At 44.9% G+C, this 6,021-nt stretch overlaps 1 protein-coding gene across 1 annotated transcript in view; it reads left to right on the top strand.

Annotated features, from left to right (window-relative positions):
- LOC124776769 (WD repeat-containing protein 82) overlaps positions 1-5,059 on the top strand; it is a 68,187-nt gene extending 63,128 nt beyond the window's left edge. Inside the window, exon 4 of the transcript XR_007015653.1 lies at positions 4,322-5,059. The gene's annotated coding sequence lies outside the window, so the exon portion shown is untranslated. The remainder of the gene's footprint in view (positions 1-4,321) is intronic.
- The last annotated feature ends 962 nt before the right edge of the window (positions 5,060-6,021 follow it).

Raw genomic sequence — 6,021 nt, forward strand, 5'->3', positions numbered from 1 at the left:
GCCACCTGCAACGAAAAAGCCAGCCACTGACCATCCCTCCACTCAGTAGAGGAGCCACTCCCTAAGTGCACTCGCATGTACATCGAAGACTGTGTAACAGGCATTTGCTTCCTCATCGACACGGGTGCAGACGTGTCTTTGCTACCACTGTCGATGAAACCAGCAAACATCTGACCACACTGTACACAGTTACGAGCAGTCAACGCTATGCGTCTAAAGTGTGTAGGCTCAACGTCATTTTCTGTATACCTTTCCCCCAAGTGCATGCTTAAGTGGACTTTTCTGGTGACAGACATTCCAGAACCGATTCTCAGCATTGACTTTCTTAAACACCATGTACTTTCGCCTAACATAGGGGGCGATACTGTTTTTCACGAACCCTCAGGCGAACATTTCCAGTGCACCATTGCGAGTGCATGTGATGCCAACTAGAGTTCATACTTCCACCTAATAAGTTTGTGTGACTCACTCTCAACCACTTTACAACAAACTAGTGACAAACTGTTTACCAAGACAGACAAGAGGACACATTTACAACAGGAACAGCACGAGATCAAACGTCAAATGGAAAAGGTTACGCTTGAGATTATGGCCGCCAGACACCACATCGAGATGCTACAGCAATGCATCACAGAGCACGATACTAAGGTTAGTACCAGTTCTTCGATTCAGTGCACGAACAGTGATTCTCCACCCACACACAGTACTAATCTTCCCTTGGCAGACTCTGCACAACTGCAACTCATAGACACAGATATTTGTAAACATTCAGCCGTTACAGTGACAACAGTGTGCACAAACAGTGATGTCCCACGCACGGCAGTTGTCATGTCGCCACTAGCACCAGTTTCCAACACTGCGGTTGAGGCTTGTACTCCCTCACTGCCAGCAACACCTCCTGTGCCGGACCCGCTAACTAAAGACAAGGCTGCCACTACATGCAAGCGTAATGCACTTTTTTTTTCACTGATTCCGGAAGCGTTTGTCACCCCTGCACAGCAGACATCTTCCCTAGAAACGCCCGTCGTGCCACCAACTCAGATTACGGCCACACAGCACACTATGTCAGCAAGGACACAAACAGCTGACCTCAAGACAACCGAACAGCACCCTTGGAATACTTCATACCTGCCGAACCACACCAGGCACGTTGACCTCGTGCCACTCCAACAGGCTGCTGCACAACACACGAGTTCTCACAAGTACACGGCTGCACGCATTGACCCAACAGTCTCGGTCGTTACAAACGGAACCATCCACAAACTGCGGCTAACCGACGGACCTCCAATCTCTTGTAGAACTAGACGCTTAAAACCTGAACTCATGCAGACTGCAAAGGAGCAAATTACTGAGCTTTTATAAGCCAAAGTCCTGGAGCCCTCCTCCAGCACGTGATCTACAGCAATACATTTCGTAGATAGAAAGTCGGTAGCAAGAGAATGTGCGGAGACTACAGACTACTCAACACCCGCACTACTCTTGACAGGTACCCTGTACCCAACATAGCCGATTTTACACACACACTGTCCAGCTGTAGTTATTTTTTGGTCATTGACTGCAAACGTGCGTATCATCAGATACCTATGGCACCTGAAGACATTGAAAAGATGGCCATTACCACACCTTTTGGCCTCTTTGCATACCGTTACATGCCTTTTGGTCTTCGTAACGCAGCCCAGACTTGGCAGCGATTCATAAATGAGGTTCTCTTTCACCTCGATTTCTGTTTCGCCTATTTAGATGACATCCTCATGTTCAGCCCTTCACTAGAGGACAACAAGACCCATGTACAAACTGTATTCGATACCTTGCAGGCAGCAGGTATCGAAACAAACAATAAGAAGCTGCAGTTACACCGGACCTCTGTCAACTTCCTAGGGTTCGTGGTGTCATCAGTGGGCTTTACCCCCCACCCGCTAAAGTGCAACCAGTGTTAGAGATGCAATGCTTGATTACTTACAAGGAATTGCGTCGTTTCTTAGGAACAATAAACTATTACAGGAAGCACCTACCTGTCACAGCAGAAGTCCAGGCTCCACTTACGGACGCGCTCGCAGGACGGTTAACTTCAGGCACACGACCCATCCCTTGGACAGAAGAAATGAACTCCGCTTTCGAGAAATTAAAAAAACTTTTGGCCTCAGTGTTTACCATAGCACACCCTCACCTGGAGGCAGAACTATTCATAACTACAGATGCTAGCGAAAACGTGGTAGACGCTAAAGTCTGCGATTTGATGCCACGGAAAGCTACGGACAGAGACACTGCCATTCGTACTGCTTGGCCTCCGCACCACCTACAAGGAAGACTTGAAGGGCACAACTGCCGAGTTTGTGTATGGACAGACACTCGTCTTACCTGGTGAACTGGTCAATTCCTCACCTGAACCCATCATCTCCAAGCTACCCACCTTACTCAAACGCATCCAACTGCATTGCTCTAAACTCCTACCATCCCCCCGCCCCCCCTCCAGCCACACTCCCACGCACACATACATCCCACGAACATTGGAAATCTGCACACATGTAATGCTCCGTGATGACACAGTGCAGACTCCCCTAAAGCCTCCCTATACTGGCCCACATAAAATTGTTAAATGCACAGACCAGATGTTAGACATTGAGGTCCAAGGCAACCCAGTCACTATATCACTTCACCCGATAAAACCAGCGTATGTGGAGCTGACATCCCCGCCCCCTCCTGTCGAGAACACAAATTCCTCTAATCACATTCACAGCTCACAATCAAGCCCCCCTTAGTTCGCCCCCACTTCTAGGCCCCCTGCAACTTGCAGCACTCCCAGCTCACCCTTCCGAAGTTTCTCGTCACAACCTTCACTGTCCAGTTCGTCCAGTGACACCAATAGCTCTCGGTCAAGCTCTTTGCCCCTCTCTCAGACCTCTCCCCCCATGCTGGGAACATCAAGGTACTCCCAACCAAGCATGTATTATCCCCACACTCCTGTGCCCCATCGCCGGGTTGGCACAAACCCCTGACCCCTCCCGGCTCCCCATTCTGAGGTTTCTCAGTACCCCTACCCAGAACTGACCAGGGCCTTCCACCGGAGACCCGCATGATTGAACTGCAAGTGGACATTTCCCCGGAGGACATCATGAACCTCTCTATCACCATCCGAGGTGATTCTGCTTACATACTGTTGGTGAAACCGAGTGCATCGCCCCCTACTTCCACACCAGCCACGTCAGTAGTGCAATGATTCTGACTCCTGCCCTCCACATCCGTGACACTGTCAGAGCATTCGTGTGCCGTAAGGGGTTTGTGTTCCTGCTTGTGCCGTGTGCGTCACAGATCTCTTCACCACACCCACACTCCAGGGCCGACTGACGCCTTCGCCACCCTCAGAGATTCAATGACTACAACGTCCAGTGGCCCCCACTTGAGCTGCAACCATAGCCATCGCCGCCGATCCCAGACGACGCCGAGGAGTTACCAATCACACATCTGACTGTCCGCCCGCTGCCCCTGCCCACCAACAAGTACTCCATACTGCAAGGGAGGGGCTATGTGGTGACATTCACAGAAGTAGTTAAACATTGACTGTCACCAGCTACGAAGGTTTGATTTCTCTTTGCCATGTTCTTTGGAGCATCAAGCAGAGACTCAAGCCTTGGTGCCCTCTTCTTGGTCTTTTGTGCAGTATACATTGTGCCATCGAGTACAGTAAATCAATGTTTTTATTAATGGGTGTATTATTCGGTATTATAGTACCTACTTATACCCCATAGTGTAAAGCCTATCCTTTGAAAGGAAATTCTGTGAGTATCATAGTCAAAGTTAAATTAATAAATATTTGTTTTTCAGTATTTCTCTTGTTCTTCCTGGATTTCCAGACAAACAACAACTTTGTAAGATTCATCAAAGCTGAGCTACTTCTTCTTCTTCTATTTTCTCTCTTCAATTACTGCAGCCTTGTTTTTTTTTAAATTTTCAATATTCAAATTCTCATGAATAGTGATTTACTGATTTTTTTATTCTCTGGTATATCAAATTAAAGTAGTTCTTCCATTTTTGAATGTTACTGAAATTTTGCTGTATATAAATGAATACAAAAAAACTGTCTGAGAAGTAGCAAAGCTTGTACTAAATTAAAAGTTTTACAAAACATTTTTTTTCCATTTAGATCGTTTTTCATTAAATTGTTTTCTTGCATGTTCATTGAATTTCATAGGGATAACAGGTTGTTTCAAAAAGTATGCTACAGCTTCAGTGTGTTACAGCATCCAAACTAATTAAGATATTCAGATCATGTTTGGCTTACATGACAGTAAAACTAACAAAGTTTTGTTTGTTTGTGTTCCAGATTGTGATGAGTGAAGCATAAAGACTATGATTCAAGAAAGAGTTCAGTGTGTGGAAATGTTTATTCAGACCAAATCTGACATGCAGGTTCAAAGAACTTCCAAGTATGAAATAGGAAGCAGCCACCCTCATAAGCATCGATAAGCTGGTGATACAGGAATTTTATGTAGACAGGAATCACTGATGTGAAGCATCATACTGGACCAACTGGAACAAATGAAGCTGACACGGAATGGATATAGTTGGCTTTTCAACACTCACCGCAAAAGTCTATTTGGAGGACACTGCAGATGCTGCAAATTCCTAGGATGATTGTACAACATGTTCTTTAGAAACATTTACAGAAGTATCCATACTGAGTGCAATTGTTGGACACACTGAGACCAGACAACAAGCCACAACATATGCAGTTTACTGTGCACATTCTTTGCTATTTAAAGGAGGATGGAAATTTTCTAAACAGCTTTCTGTGGGGTTATGTCAAGGACAGAATCTTCCAGATGCTTGTCAACCACATCAGTGATTTATTGTTGCTGCCACTGCCACAGTTGATGTGAATGTGTTGTAGCAGGTGTGGATAGAGTTTGAATGCAGACTGGGCATTGTGTATACCACCAAGGCACACATTGCAAAATTGACTGAACTGCATAAAAATGTTGTGTGTCATGTAAGACAAACATGGTATAAATATGAAACTTCCTGGCAGATTAAAATTGTGTGCCGGACCGAGACTCAAACTCGGGACCTTTGCCTTTCGCGGGCAAGTGCTCTACCATCTGAGCTACCCAAGCACAACTCACACCCCGTCCTCACAGCTTTACTTCTGCCAGTATCTCGTCTCCTACCTTCCAAACTTTACAGAAGCTCTCCTGTGAACCTTGCAGAACTAGCACTCTTGAAAGAAAGGATACTGCGGAGACATGGCTTAGCCACAGCCTGGGGGGCGTGAGTCGTGCTTGGCTAGCTCAGATGGTAGAGCACTTGCCTGCGAAAGGCAAAGGTCCCGAGTTTGAGTCTCAGTCCGGCACACAGTTTTAATCTGTCAGGAAGTTTCATATCAGCGCACATTCTGCTACAGAGTGAAAATCTCATTCTGTGGTGTAAATATCTCAATTAGTTTGAATGGTGCAACGCATTAAAGTTGCACCATAACTTTGAAATTTCTTTGGCAATTCATATGGTGATCATAACTCCATACAGCACTTGCTGTGACATAGGAATTTCTGCTGCCGAACTCATCCTCTGCATATTGCCCAAGGATTACCTCAAACAAGTAATAAAAAGGCAAAATAAATGTTTCAACATATATCGAATATCATCTACATGTAAATGATAGTTTCTCTGGACCAACCTTGCCCCATATAGTTGTTATTAAAATTATAATAAAATTAGTTTTATGCACGCTCACTGAATAATAATAATAATAATAAATGTGTGTGTGTGTGTGTGTGTGAATGGAAAAATTAAAGGATAGTATAATCGCATTATTATTAATGTTCTGTGTGTACGAAATTGTCCTACTGTTTATTCACGTTACCTTGCATTGTTTATCTTTTTTTCTGTGCCCATCACTATATATATTTTAATTATATTTGTCATCTTCTGAAAGCTTCTCCTTCTTGTAAACCTTGTGAAAATATGACCGTGGACTTCATTTCCTACATTTCAATTGTAGATGCAGGCAGCCGACTCGAGGGAACA

This window comes from Schistocerca piceifrons, chromosome 2, assembly GCF_021461385.2.
Source record: "Schistocerca piceifrons isolate TAMUIC-IGC-003096 chromosome 2, iqSchPice1.1, whole genome shotgun sequence".
NCBI classification, from domain to species: Eukaryota; Metazoa; Arthropoda; class Insecta; order Orthoptera; family Acrididae; genus Schistocerca; species Schistocerca piceifrons.